The following is a 15,322-nucleotide window of genomic DNA, read 5'->3' as shown; positions in this document are numbered from 1 at the left end:
TGATGTGTGTGTGTGAGTGTGTGTGTGGTGTTTTTTGTGAAGTATATAAAATACTAATATATATATATATACTATATCTATATATATATATATAATATATATATATATATAAGAACGACACCACTCAAAATATTGTTCATAAACTTTATTTCACATTCACATTACATATAAGAAGATTCCCATAACAATTCTAATAGTACTTGCACCTTTATTTTTAAAAAATGTCTTGAGCTTCTGCTTGTATTCGCTTTTTATTTCCTCAAATTTTTTCCTCCCTCTTTTGGACATTTGGGCATTCCAGTCAATGATGCCTTGTTTAGTAAGGGCGTAACACATTGAAAATTGACCTTGTCTGAGTATTTGTTAGGTCAGGGTCAGTAGCAAGATCATTTTTGGTTGCTAAGATACCCCAGGATAAGCGAACACGACTTTCGAAAAATAGAGTATACACTAATAATCTGATTGGTTTTTAAAGTGTGGGGTTCCGGGTTGCATCCTGCCTCCTAAGGATTCCGTCACTTTCCTTATTATGTGCGCTGTTTCTAGGAGCACACTCTTCTGCATGAGTCCTGGAGCTACTCCGGCATCTAGTTTTTCCAGCTTCCTTTCCAGGGGTCTTGGGATCGTGCCTAATGTCCCTATGATTATGGGTACAATTTCCACTGGCATATCCCATATCCTTCTTATTTCTATTTTCAGGTCTCGATACTTATTATTATTATTATTATTATTATTATTATTATTATTATTATTATTATTATTATTATCTAAATTCCGAATGCGGTGTTCGCTTATTATTATTATTATTATTATTAGTATATTATTACATTATGTATTAGTTATTATTATTACATTTATCTTATTCTATTATTATTTTTCATTATCTTTATTAAAATGCACAATTAAATGAGTATATTGTATTACTGGTAAAACATTGGATGTTTACCAGTTCATACAAGTTATACATAAAATGGTGAATTTTTAATAAACATAAAGTTAAACACGGCCTTAATTATTATTATTATTATTATATTATTATTATTTTATTATTATTATTATTATTATTATTGATAATAATAATAATAATAATAATAATATAATAATAATATATATCAGATATATAGTCTAGTAGTATAGTAGTATACTAGTATATAATAATATTATTATTATTATTATTATTATTAGATTATTATTATTATTATTATTATTATCACAACCAGGGACGGTGACTCAACACTCTCTGTTGCGATGTTTACTTCAAGAATAATCTGATGATTATGAATGAGCATATTTGTTTGTCTGATCCCGCAAACTGAAAGTTCATCGACCGCAAGTCTTGGATTTCAGTCCCACCTTCAGGAACGCCACATCATTTTGTATATTCTATCCAATACTATGTGAGTTGTGTGTGTGTGCGTGCGCGTGTGTGTGTGTGTCCTTCGAGACGGTTTGGTGGCTCTCGGGAAATCCTAAAAATCCTTCAAGATGGTTTGGTGGCTCGGGGGGAAATCCTAATAAAGCTAAGCATATTGCGATGCGATTGTCAGAGAATGAAAGTTTATTTGATCATTCCTGCTACTTGCTTTTTTTCATTTTTTTTTTTTAGCAGGCCTTCTGCCACCGCTGGTTCTAGCTCTAGGGCAGCCTGTGATTTCTTACTTTGTGTATGAAGGCTTGTTTGATGTGTTCCTACCTCGAGTAGAAAAACTAATTATATGTATGCATATATAAAGATAAATATATATATATACATATTATATATATATATATATATATATATATATATATGTATACACTTAAAAAACTATATATATGTGATTATAATCAAATGGACAAGTGATTTATATTCGAAAATATATCACAGGGACGAGGGCAAAAGGAGTGTGAGGCCACCCGCATAGGGTAGAGATTTGCAAATATAGAATACTGACCTCAGACGCTAACGAATTAACTGTCATCCTTCTCTCTCTCTCTCTCTCTCTCTCTCTCTCTCTCTCTCTCTCTCTCTCTCTCTCTCTGTTAGGTGTGAATGTTTAGTTTCCAGCTGTCTGTAGTACTGCCCTCTCAGGAAAAGTATTGTAAATTTCTTCCTGTATTTTACCCAGTCTCTGAAAGATGTCTTAGAAGTGAAGAGAAAATTGGCCAGGATATATATATATATGTATATATATATATATATATATATATATATATATATATATATAATATATATATGGACTTCGTGGTCTAGTGGTTATGGTACTCCCTTTACGAAGGTTCGAATCTCAGGCGAGCCAGAACTATATGGGCCCGTTTCCTGAAAATCTATTAAACACAGCAGTAGAACTAAGAAGTGAGTTTGGGGGCCTGATCGTTAATCAACTGTTGGGGGTCACAGCTAGAATTTGAAATCTTGTGTTCATGATGTTACACATGATGTCATATGAACATTATTGCATTTGATCAAAAAAGCTAGTCCATAGTGACTGTTTTTTCTGCTTATTATTATTATTATTATTATATTATTATTATTATTATTATTATTATTATTATTATTATTATCATTTTTATCTTAATTCAGTTTAGATATTCTCCCAGTTTCACTTCTCAGTTTCATATATTCTAAATTAAAGTAATCTAGAGTCTATCATAAATTATGAAATCGTTTATGGGCAGGATATTTTTTGAGTTCAGATTATCGTAAAATATGAAAAAAATAAAGGACATAAAAAATTTTAATGTACAAAAAAAAAATTAGCTTTAGGTAATCAAATATTGAAACCGTCTTCAGACTATATGGAACATTAAGCAAAGAAATATTCTCTACATTATCAAAATATTAAAAATATTTACACCTATTTATAAGTGAATCTAGTCGACACTAGACAATATTACTAAAATATTAGAGATATTTCCCCTTACTTATGAGTGAATCTAGTCGACACTTGACATTATTACCAAAATATTAAAAGTATTTTCCACTATTTATAAGTGAATCTAGTTGACACGAGACAATATTACCAAAATATTAGGATTATTTCCCTTTACTTATAAGTGAATCTATTCGACACTAGACAATATTACCAAAATATTAAGAATATTTCCCCCTACTTATAAGTGAATCTAGTCTACATTAGACAAATATTACCAAAATGTTAATAGTATTTCCCCCTACTTATAAGTGAATCTAGTTAGTAATAGATAGAGAAGTAATGAAATATTATTTAAGTTAATCGATATTCTAAAAATGTCAAAAGAAAAATGACTATCAACCACAGATAACTGAAGAAAAAAATTAAAAAAAACTCAAACACAACCTAACTTGATATCTGGTCGAATCCTATACGCCCCACAAGTCAAACACGACAGGGAAAAATAATTAAACGAAAAACACCAATAAACAAAACCATCCCCAAAAATTGAAAAATCGCAGAGAAAACTAATAAAGCAGAGTTTCGTCGTCAGGCAAAACAAGATAAGGAATTATGACACGTCATCAGCGGAGATCAAATAAATCATATGAGGGAAAAAAATATATTTTACAAGATAATTCTCAGCGATAAAAACAAAGTCCGTCTCTTTTATAGTGACAATTTGCATCTCTGCTCATTAGTTTACGACTTTGTGCCCTTCGTGTAATTGGCTTTTTATGTCTCTCTGAACTGCGCGTGCGCTGTTATTCGTCGTGTTTTTGACGCGAAAGTCTGGATGAATAGCAAAACGAGAATAGAGTGATAAATAAGGAAATTGCAACAAAATTAAGTAATAATAATAAGTTATAATAATAATATATAATCGACAAGATTTTCAGGACAAAATTTTCGAAATGATGGGGTTGGAAAAATATATTGCTGGTTAAATGCGACAACAAAATGATAATAATAATAATAATAATAATAATAATAATAATAATAATAATAATAATAATAATAATAATAATAATAATAATAATAATAATAATAATAGGCAGTCAACGTGAAAATACTGAAAGAAAAAAGTAGCAAATAAGAATAATAGTCATAAAAAAAATTGTGATAATCATGATAATAACACTCACCATCATTATCATTATCATCATCATCATCATCATCACCATCATCAGAGTAAAAGCAAACAATTTAGAGACAAAAATAATATCACCATATACTAACAATGTAAACAAGTCCCGAACAAGGCAGCGAAAACGGCACCAGAAGATAACAGAGAACGGCATTCGTAAGCAATTCTTGCAAGCAACAAGATATTCTTTCGAGATTTCGTAGCAGAGACGCAAGCAACTCCCCCAAAAAGCAACAAGATTTTGTAGTAGAGACGCAAGTAATTCCCTCGAGAAACAACAAAATTTTGTAGCAGAGACACAAGCAAATCCTTAGATAAAATACAAGACTTCGCACCACTGACTCAAGCAAATATTTCGAGAAACAAGATTTCGTAGCAGAAGCTCAAGCAAATCCCCCTAGAAACAACAAGATTTCTTAGCATAAAGGCAAGCAAATCCCTCAAGAAACAACAAGATTTCGTAGCATAAAGGCAAGCAAATCCCTCAAGAAACAACAAGATTTCGTAGCATAAAGGCAAGCAAATCCCTCAAGAAACAACAAGATTTCGTAGCATAAAGGCAAGCAAATCCCTCAAGAAACAACAAGATTTCGTAGCATAAAGGCAAGCAAATCCCTCAAGAAACAACAAGATTTCGTAGCATAAAGGCAAGCAAATCCCTCAAGAAACAACAAGATTTCGTAGCATAAAGGCAAGCAAATCCCTCAAGAAACAACAAGATTTCGTAGCAGAGACGCAAGCAATTCCCTCAAGAACCAAGATTTCGTGTTAGAGACGCAATGAAATCCCTCGAGAAACAATAGGATTTCGTAGCAGAGACGCAATCAAGTCCCTGAATAAACAAGATTTCGTAGAAGAGATGTAAGCAAATCCCTCACAAAAAAATATAGGACTTCGTAGAAGAGATGAAAGCAAATCCCTCAAAAGCCAGCAAGATTTTGTAGCAAAGACGAATGTAGACCTCTCAAGAAACAACAAGATCTCATCTCTATTTCGTAGCAGAGACGCAAGCAAACCGAACACCGTCCTTCCAACCCCTGATGACCACGTAATACCAAAGCTCGTTTCAGTGTCTCCTTCTTCTTGCTGACACGACATGATCCTGAAGAGCTCAGGTTACAAAGTTTCTTGTCGTTTGTCATTACTGTCGTTATCGTGGGTGTTTGTTCGTCCGTCTTTGCTTTCCTTTCCATGTGTGGGTTTTATCATGGTTCCACTTTGCAGTGCTTTGTTGTTCTTTTTGTCTTTGTGGTTCGTATTTATTCAGCCGGTTTTAGTAGGCGGGCATTAGGGCTGATTTGTTTTGACGTTTGCTAGAACCCTCTCAGGTTTAAAGGTTTGTACTGATGTATATAAGCAGTGGCTTTTTATTTACTTTTATGTTATTATAAGATACAGCATAGCGGGTATTGTTAAATCTGAGATTTTTCTTAAGTTATCTTATTTACTTCTTGAATGAGGCAATAAAGACTTGACCATGAGTCCAATCTAGCAGAATCGATTCTATCCACAATTCGTTTTGTAATAAACTCTGATTCCCATAAATGTTGTGTACATGTTCAATACCCTTTTGGGCATCTCACCCTGTAAATATAAGAATGGGTATTACTTCCAATCGAAAGCTAGACTGCGTTATTCATAAGGAAATTAGCAAAAATATCCGAGGAAGGACTCATAGCTATCCCATCAGAGTGAGAATAAATTCTACGTATGTGTTAGTCAACTCTTGAAAAGGAATTCAAATGTTTTCATTTTTATCTCACTTGAAGGCCTTCCTTATCAGTGTTCCATGCTGGGGCGTTAGGACTCCATAAGAAACACATTAAAATATATATTAAGACATTTTAAATAATGGGAGACTTAATCAGATTAAATTTTTCCACGATTCTTTTAACCAATGATTTTAAACACAATTGATGAAAAATCGACCACCAAGGTAATATAATCAACTCAAATTTGTTTTATGTTTTTTCTAATTTGTAGTAGAGTTACAACTTTGACAATTTCTCTTTTGGTTTCAATTAATATATTATATAACATGGACGTTTTATTCCTGAAAAATCTTCCTTAAAATTTAAGTTTTCATAAAATGAGAAGGGAAATGAATAATTGCCTTTTCTTTTCGCAAGTACTAATAAATCTCTGCCTTAGTAGCAAATTCGTTTTTGTATGAAATTATTTCATTATAGTAGGAAATTACTTTCAAAATTATTCATAATGATCAAATAAGAAATATTCATTCACTTGAGAACGAACTAACAAAAGCCGTAAAAATGGCTATTTCTTCATTTAATTATAGACATATGCATATATTTTAATCTTTATACTTATAATTGTTATTATATATTATATATAAGTCGAGTATTGTTTGTAAATAATCTTTTGGTGCGCAGTTATTCGCATATGCATAAGTAAACAAATATAAAGTAGTTAGGCCAAAACAATAGAAAGAATTCTCATTTTCTATGAAACACTTAAATGTATTTTAAGAAAACCTCTATATTTAGAGGGTGACTAGTTTGTTTTAAAACGTTCATAAAGTTATGCAGGATCATGAAATCGTTTTACAGAAGAAAGCCTATGCAAAAACTTTCCAACGATATTATTCGAGGATACTTTTTCATCTAGACAATGAGCTGTTAACTGTAAACTGTACACTGAAAATAGATTGTTTTTAGTTCGTACTTGTTCTGTGCAAATGAATACAAGTTTATGAAGAAGAGAATCCTATGTTTTCAAAGTTATCTTTTAGATAAACCTAATTTTGCTCAATTAAGTTTAAAATTTTAGTTAGAAATTTTTTAAAAGACTCGGCATTAGTGAATGTAACATCCCTGCCTCCCAGTAGTGGGGTAGTAGCCATCATTGCATCTCACATGGCGCACTGTAAGCTTTGCTAAAGGTTCTATCCAGCGTCCCTTAGGCCCCTAGCTGCAACTCCTTTCATTTCTTTCACTGTACCTCCGATCACATTCTCCCAATTCCATCTAATTTTCCGCCCTCTCCTAACAATCGTTTGAATATTACTTTCGACTTTGAATGGCCTCTTAGGTACAATCACTTGGTCTATGAGCATAATTTGTTTTAATTTCCCTAGTAAAATGCATTATAATGCATTTTACTAAGGTCAAACGTCTCATTTGATCGTAAACACACCATATAGGTCTACACGATGTTCTTATAATTTCAACCAAGCCTCAGTTAACTTCAATGCTTTACCGCTCCAAAGGCTGGCCTTTAGTGAAGGGCCGTGTTGCCAAAATCAAGCACTATCTAATGTTAATCGTCTCCGAAATCTGACTGTCTTGTACCACTTAAGACTTTTCATTAAGAGACACAGCACCAAGTAATTTCTACTTATATTCTTGGGTAGCTTCATACTTAACAATGAGTTAAATTTAGAAAGGGAGACAAACTTAATTTATGAATGTATAAAGTAGTTATAGACAACATACAAAACACAAAGCTATATATATATATTTTTATTAACAGTATAAACTCACTTATCTTGATATGAAATATCCTGCACCTCTCCATTTAATCTGCGTCCCACTACACTCGACTACTCACTGGACCCAAAATTCACAGCTTAGATCAAAAGGGGCAAAATGGAGCTTTTGCAAGAGAGAGAGAGAGAGAGAGAGAGAGAGAGAGAGGAGAGAGGGGGGGGGGGAAGATAGTAGGGGGGTGGGGAGTAATGGAGTATAATTATATTTAGGTTAACTTTAGATCGTCCCTCCCCTCGACTAGAACAGCCGTATAAAAAAAAAAATCGCGTCACATCCTATTAAAGAATTTGTTTGTATACCTGATTTTCCATTCTTACCATTTTTATCGTTATTTGCTAAATATTGATATACAATAACAATATTTTTCAGTGTTAAAGTCTAGGAACTATATATACCTACTTTGGTTAAATTTGAATAACAGTTTCAATACTGAGATTTACGGGTGTATTTGACTGAATAAAAAAAAATAATAACTGCTTTTCTGTGAAGTTAACTAACAACCTTGCTTATCAAACCGAGTTAAATGAGCTAAAACCGTTTCCGTTATTAGAACTAGTTATACTGGTAACCAAATATTAATCAACTTTCCTGTATTAAATTAATGAATCGACACTGTACTGTGGTCAACCTGTTTCTAATCAGACGTTCGGCTCAGATTGCTTTGTATGAATGTGCACTCGTGTTAAATTATAATCATATTATAATTAATGGTTATCTCTAAAGCAGGAAAATAGCAGAGAAATTTCCATCATTTTCATCCCTCAAGACCCATTGTTAGCAAGACATTCTGGCATTTATACTTTTTTTTCTAATCAGATTAAACACTAAATGTCAATTCTGAGTCAAAACATTTGAACAGCTTCTTCAGATAAGATATTATTAACTTGATAATTGCTAATAAAACTGTGCGTTCAATTCAACATTTGATTAAATCAACGGCATTCTCAGTAATTTCTCTAAGATGGGCTTCGGCCCTCGTCGATAAAAAGAAAATTATATAACAAAGGTAGCGTTCGTTAGTATCATACATAAAACGGTTTTTGCGTCTTACTTCACTCTTAAGGGCCCCATACGCTATCAATCATGACTGCGCAAAGTCCTTGATTGCGCGAGCATTTCCAACGTGAGTGGGTATGATCAGTAGTTTGCGCAAGTGACTGGGTAAATTCCAACACAGTTTAAAGATCTTCATTAATATCTGATTTGTTGGGGTACATCGATAACCAATTTTATCAATGTTACAGATGAAGAATTTTGTAAATTTCAGTTACATTCGGATAATCGCCTTCCCGCCGAATCGAAATCGCTTATAGAGGTGAAAGAGTGCATTTTATGCTTTTTATCAAACCAAAGTTAAAGTTTTGTGCCAACCTTCGCTTTTAAAACTTTGCCGCCGATTCGTAGCCAGGATAGCCAACATGGTGATCCATTACGCGGGTGGAAATAATGTCAAGTATGCAGTTTGATTATTTAGAGTATCTTGGGTTATTTAGAATTACTATTCATTATGTTGTTTCAATATACTTAACAATTATTCTCGGAAAAATTATTACAACATGATATTATTGTGGTCGGTTTTTTCTCCTTTTCAGGCATTGGGCTACGGCGTTTATAGGTATTGCCAAAGGTAAGATACAAAGAACCCTTATAAATTTCTCTTTATTGATGATAAAAACTGCATAAGTTGACTACTAACACTATCAGTCTAAAGTATAGAGGGCTTGGTTATTTGCATTTGTAAAAAGAGAAAATTTACTTTGTGTTTCTTTTTGAAAAGGATGATAGTTTTTTTTAGAACAAATACTACGAGTCTCGCTGTTTCTTTCAGTCACCGATAGATGTCCCCAGACGTCTGTCGTTCTTTTAACTTTTAAAAATTTCTGTATACGTGTACATTATGAAAATTACTTATATACTCACTCATGTAATTTTGTTTTTTATACAAAATTAGGTAGCCATAACAATGTGAAGCATGTGCGTTCTGTATATCAACCGTAAGATTTAGGACTCGTTAAACCTTACAGAAAGACACCTGACAAACCGTCACTTTAATATTTAAATTTGGCGGAAAGTTTCCCACTCAAAAAAAGCCAACATTACATATGTCAAATGAAGAGAGAAATTATCGTAAATTAGAGATATGTGGTAAATTTACGTTCGAAAAAAGATTCATGATGTATAATTAGTATCTAAATTAAAATTATACCGAAGTTACATTCATATTTGTTTAATATGATTGTCTATTGTCTTCATGTTACTGTTGTAGTCCTGTTCCCTCTTCTGACATAAGCTCCGCCCCCATGTGGTGTTGCCAGAGTCCTTAATGTAATTTTCCTTGGAAATATCTTAAATTTGTTGAAAATATTTTCTCCAGAAGTAATATTTGATTATTAATACCATATAAATAACATTTCCATTCGTTTTCTAAATATTTACAATTTTTTAAAAGTTTGTAACAAACAAACTATGTATTAGTTTTTAGACAAGATCTACCCTTCGCTTCATTCTTTCAGTGCAGACAAAAATGGGATAAAGGAAAATAAACCTTATTGACAGCTAAGTGGTCGCCTGGGTCCATACAAGTATGCGATTGTGTGGCTTGTTAAGCAGTTTAATTGCCTCTTTGATTGTTTTAGATGAACGCACTCCTATACTGAATAATGATAATATCATTGTAATTGTATTAGTATGGTATGATTTCAAAAAATTCAAATTCAAATGAGTATTTCTTTCATATTCACCTTTGAAAGGCCACCAATGACAATATAAGGTTCATTGAGATGTTGTAGTTTTCTCCATTTGATCACACTATCATTTTTTTGTTCGATTTTACCTTAGATAGCTTGAGAAGGATCCTTCGTTTATGTATTAAATAAGTTACACTAATCGAGGAATCAGTCAAGTAGCTTTATAAAATATTTTTTTTATGATAGTAACTTTATTATTCAGCTGATAATGATTCCTCTTTGTTTATCAAGTGTTTGCCTGGACCGATATGCTAATAATAAATGAACCTGAATCGTGCTAAAGTTCGATTTTCCTTTTTTATTGTTGTTTTAATTAGATCAAAACATTTTGCATGAATTCCCGTAGGGGGCTAGTGTCGTCAGTGCACCCCATTCGGTGCAATGTAAGCATTACTTAAGGTTCTTTGCAGCGTCCCTTCGGCCCCTAGCTGCAACTACCTTCATTCCTTTTACCGTACATCCGTTCATGTTCTCTTTCTACTATCTTTCTGTCCACCTTCTAACAATTGTTTCATAGTGCAACTGCTTTGAGGTTTTCCTCCTGTTACACCTTTCAAACCTTTTACTGTCAATTTCCGTTTCAGCGCTGAATGGCCTTAGTTGCCCCAGTGCTTGGCATAATGCCAAAAATCTATATAAATCAAAGTAAGTGGGAATAACGACTTTGATGAGTTTCAAGATATATCAGCCATATATTTTACTTTTAGCTGTATCAAGAACACTCCATCTTCGTGGATGTTTTCCGCTGATTGTCGTGAAAATGAATGATTTTGTAGTCAAAGCCATCAGTGGGACGTAGACCCTTATCCATGCCATAGACACTGTTTTAAATTACAGCTTGTTTTGAATTATCATATTTGAGAGAGTGCATAATGAACGATTTTTTTTATCCTTATCATAACTTAAACTGAGTTGACCCCTCATTCAAACTGTATTTTGAAGTATTCGTGATTTGCAGCCAAGGCATATATCTGTTGGCCAGTAATAAAGTCGCAAGAAAAAAAAGTCACAATTTTGGCCAAGAAAAAAGTCACAGAAAACAAGTTACAATGTTGGCTAAGAAAAAAATTACAGGGGACAGTCACACTAATTCATGGTGGCCGGTACTAAAGTCACAAGGAAAAATTTAAGATGTTTACGGTCTTTTGTTTATGTTTTTGCAGTAATCCCCAATGGGCGTGTGGATACACCCCGGGTTAAAACCCCTGGGGGGGAAGGGGGGCAAAGATTGCTGGGACTTTTTTCTGTGGCTCTTTGACCTGTTAATTTGTTGTGACTTTTTCCCGTGATTTTTTCTGTGCCTTTTTGACCTGTGACTTTTCTGTTACTTTTCCCGGGACTTTTCTATATGTGACTTTCCTAGATTTTTTTTTATTACTTTTTATATCTTTGAGTTTCCTGTGATTTTTTCTGTGACTCTTTCATGTGTGACTTATTCCTGTGACTTTTTTTCTGTTGCTTTTTTCCTGTAAGTTTTTCTTGTGACTTTTTCCTGTGACTTTCTTATGTGATTTTTTTTCTGTTTCTTTTTACCGTTAATTTTTTCTGTGACTTTTTTCACATATGACTATTTTCCTGTGACTTTTTCTTTTACCTGGATTCAATATCCATGGGAGGTACCCAACGCCCAATGAATAATTTTGTAACTCCAATGTGCTCGTGAGATCACTGACTGCCCCTTGACTGAGTCCACTGCTTTTACAGGTCTTAGGATGCAGTTCATATTTGTTTAATGACTTTTGTGAATTTATTGTTGCTCTACGAGATCTACCTTTTCCAAACAGATTGTTTTTCACCGCAGTCGGCTACCGACCAGGTACTAAATTACATATGCCTTAGATCATAAAGTCGTAACGGATTTTTTAGGATGAGGGTTTAAGTTATCCCCTCCTTTCCCCTTGGTGGTATTGATCTCGTGTCTCAATGGTTTGCCGAGATTCATGAACATTGGTGCCGTATTTTCAAAAAAGCACACACACACACACACACACACACACACACACAGAAGAGCAATCATGAAAAATCTAAAACTCAGACTTCCAGTTTCTTCCTACAATCATGACGCCAATAACCTAGGTGTTGTAACGCCAGTTTTAGTAACTATAAATCACAATTAATCATTCCTTCAGCTATTCAGAATTAAGGTTATTATATTTTATTTCGAATCAAACAAAAAGTGATTTAATAATAATTTTATCAATAGTAGAAACCTAGAAGCTTGCTAATCTTTTTAATACCGAGTTACAACAGAGAAGCAGCTGAAAGTTAGCATCCGATTTCACATTATAGAGTTAAATTTAATGTCTTCGCTTTTCAAATTTTGCGGTATATTCATAATCAGACTTGCCAACTGTATAGTCTGTTTGAGACGAGTAAATCATCTGTAGTTTGATGAGCTAGATGATTGTTAAAATTTATAGTTCTTATTCATATTAATGTTTTTTTAAGATGGTTGTTAATAAGCCAACGGCAAAATATTGTACAGTCTAATTATTGTGGCCAGTCTTTTTCTCCCTCAACCGTCAGCCATGACACTTGTAAGTATTGCCAAATGGGAAATCGCAGAACCACTTTTATATCGTTGCTTATTCAACAAAATACCCCACAAGTCTGTGTTCATATCAATGAAAAAGCAAGACCTTTTTTGCCGTAATATTTGCGAATATTTCAAAATTATTTTGCATATTATCAAAGAAAAACGCGTTGTTTTTCAATTAAAATACTACTCTTCATTTCGTTTCTTGCAGTTTCCGACAAATGGCCAAAGAGGTTTGTCGTTCTTTTCCTCTTTCATCCGTGTGCCTTTTAGGACGCCTCGTGTCATTATATACACCTATGCATGTGATTTCAATCTGTACACCTTCATAAGTCTTTATAGAAATACAAAGCAAACATGAAGTCTTTATCTTTCGCGAGGTCGAAGACTCATTAAACCTTAAAGAACGGTACAGTTAAGCGCCATGCTGATTTTCAAAAATGGTGGCAGATTCTCGTCAGGATAGCAAACTTTAGTATCTGGAAAAGATGATACACTTAGATGACTGACAACTAATTATTAGTTTTTAGCCGTGCAGAAGACATCTATACTTAATCTGACATTTTATTTAAAGATAGACTTAAGATATCTTTACATTTGACGATGATAAACTTCTATATTCGTCATGTTATTGTTATCAATTCTGGGTCCTCTTCCAGCTTAGGCTCCGCCCCTAGATAATATTGCCAGAACGTATTCTTCATATTTCCTTAGTGGATAATCTTAACTTACTGTTATGCAAAACGATGATTCGATTATAATACATAAAGTGTAAAAATATTTTGAAGGTTTCTAGGATGTACGTATATTTTTTACGTCTTTACTAAAGAGAATCACAATAGCTCTCATTTAAGTTTACCGATGTCTCCCCGGTTTGTAAATGTCCACCAACAGATGGCCCTAGTATGCCAAAGTTTCAGAAAATAAGTTGAATAGAGGAAAATAGACCTTATTGGAAGCCTTGTAGTCACCTGGGTCCATATGGATGGCGTAGCTACCTATAGTCTTATTGACCAAGGTAATTGGCTATTTTAGTTATTTGATAAACCCTTATTGTTGAATAATAAGAGTTATATTAATAAGGTATTTGCTCCAAGTAAGGAAGATGGAAAATATATTTATAGTGCTTACATGGATGACAGTAAGCGTCTCGTGTTCGATTTTTCTCGTTTAATTAATAAATTGCTAATGGGCCAATTTTAACTCGTAATAGTTCTGCAGTTTCATTCGTTGGAATATTAATGTTTTCTAATTTACCATGAGAAATATGTCAGAATCATTCGGCTTTCTTTATTTTCATGAAGAATAATGTCATTTATAAATTAGGCTTTGCAGCAAGTCTGAGGTAAAGGAAATAGTATCAATTTACATAACAAGCGACATGCATATAGCACATTAATTAAAATATGGGTAGTTAAGATAGTTGGTGGGATTTCTTTGCATTAGTATGATAGCTCTGCCGATAATTTTCATTCTACACTGACCTGATACTCCAAAATATTTATATTCCTTTTTTTTATAACGTTTTGTTATGTTATTTGTTTTCCGAATTAATTTAATTTACTGAATATAATTTAGCAATAACCGGAACGAAGACTCAGTTTTCAAGCTATGAATTCAAAAGAAAAATATGTATACTAAACATAAAAATGTAGATGGTAAGCATATAGCACTAACTGCCTTCCTCAATATTTCTTGTAATTAATGTTAACGTCCATTTCAACCCACATTTTACAATGCACGCAAATTCCATCTACTTCAATTTGAAGTTTAATAGTGTTACTTGTGCTTCATGAATTATATAACTCGAATGTGCTCGTCAGTTCATCATAGGGAATAAGCAGGTTTTGACTGATTTCAGTTGTATTTTTATTGTTGAATCCAGGTAAAAAAAGTCACAGGTAAAAAAAGTCACAGAAAAAGGTCACAGGGAAAAAAGTCACACCAATCTTTCCTAGAAATATTGTGAATTTTACCGGCCACTATAAATTAACGTGACTATTTTTTCCTGTGCTTTTTATCCTAACCAATTGTGACTTTTTTCCCCCGCGACTTTATTTCCGGCCACCTTTATTGTTACACCAAGGCCTAGATTTGCGACAGGGAACTAGAACTACTGTAAACGTATACTTAACATGTAATATGATGACCGTACAATTAAACGTCTAGTATGATGAACTTATAGGTTACGATGAAGTATGATGAACCTTTTGTTTTTCACGCAGTGTGATGAAGTTCTGTTTATCAAGCAGTATGATGAGCTCATCATTCGGTCTGGTGGACTTTAGTTCATCATACAGTATGATGAACATGAAAATCAGTGCTTTGAGTTTGGGCTTAATTTTATGTAAACTATAATGCCGTACGTTTTTACCCCATTTTCTGCGTGTTGATGACAACATCGTATATTAATGTTATAAGAATTAACATTTACCGAAAAACGTTTGTAAGTGTGTGCGTGTGATTTTGCCAGTCATTATAATGGATCCCTG

This window comes from Macrobrachium nipponense, chromosome 11 (genome assembly GCF_015104395.2).
Source record: "Macrobrachium nipponense isolate FS-2020 chromosome 11, ASM1510439v2, whole genome shotgun sequence".
Lineage (NCBI taxonomy): Eukaryota > Metazoa > Arthropoda > Malacostraca > Decapoda > Palaemonidae > Macrobrachium > Macrobrachium nipponense.
Note: the sequence above shows the minus strand (reverse complement) of the source record.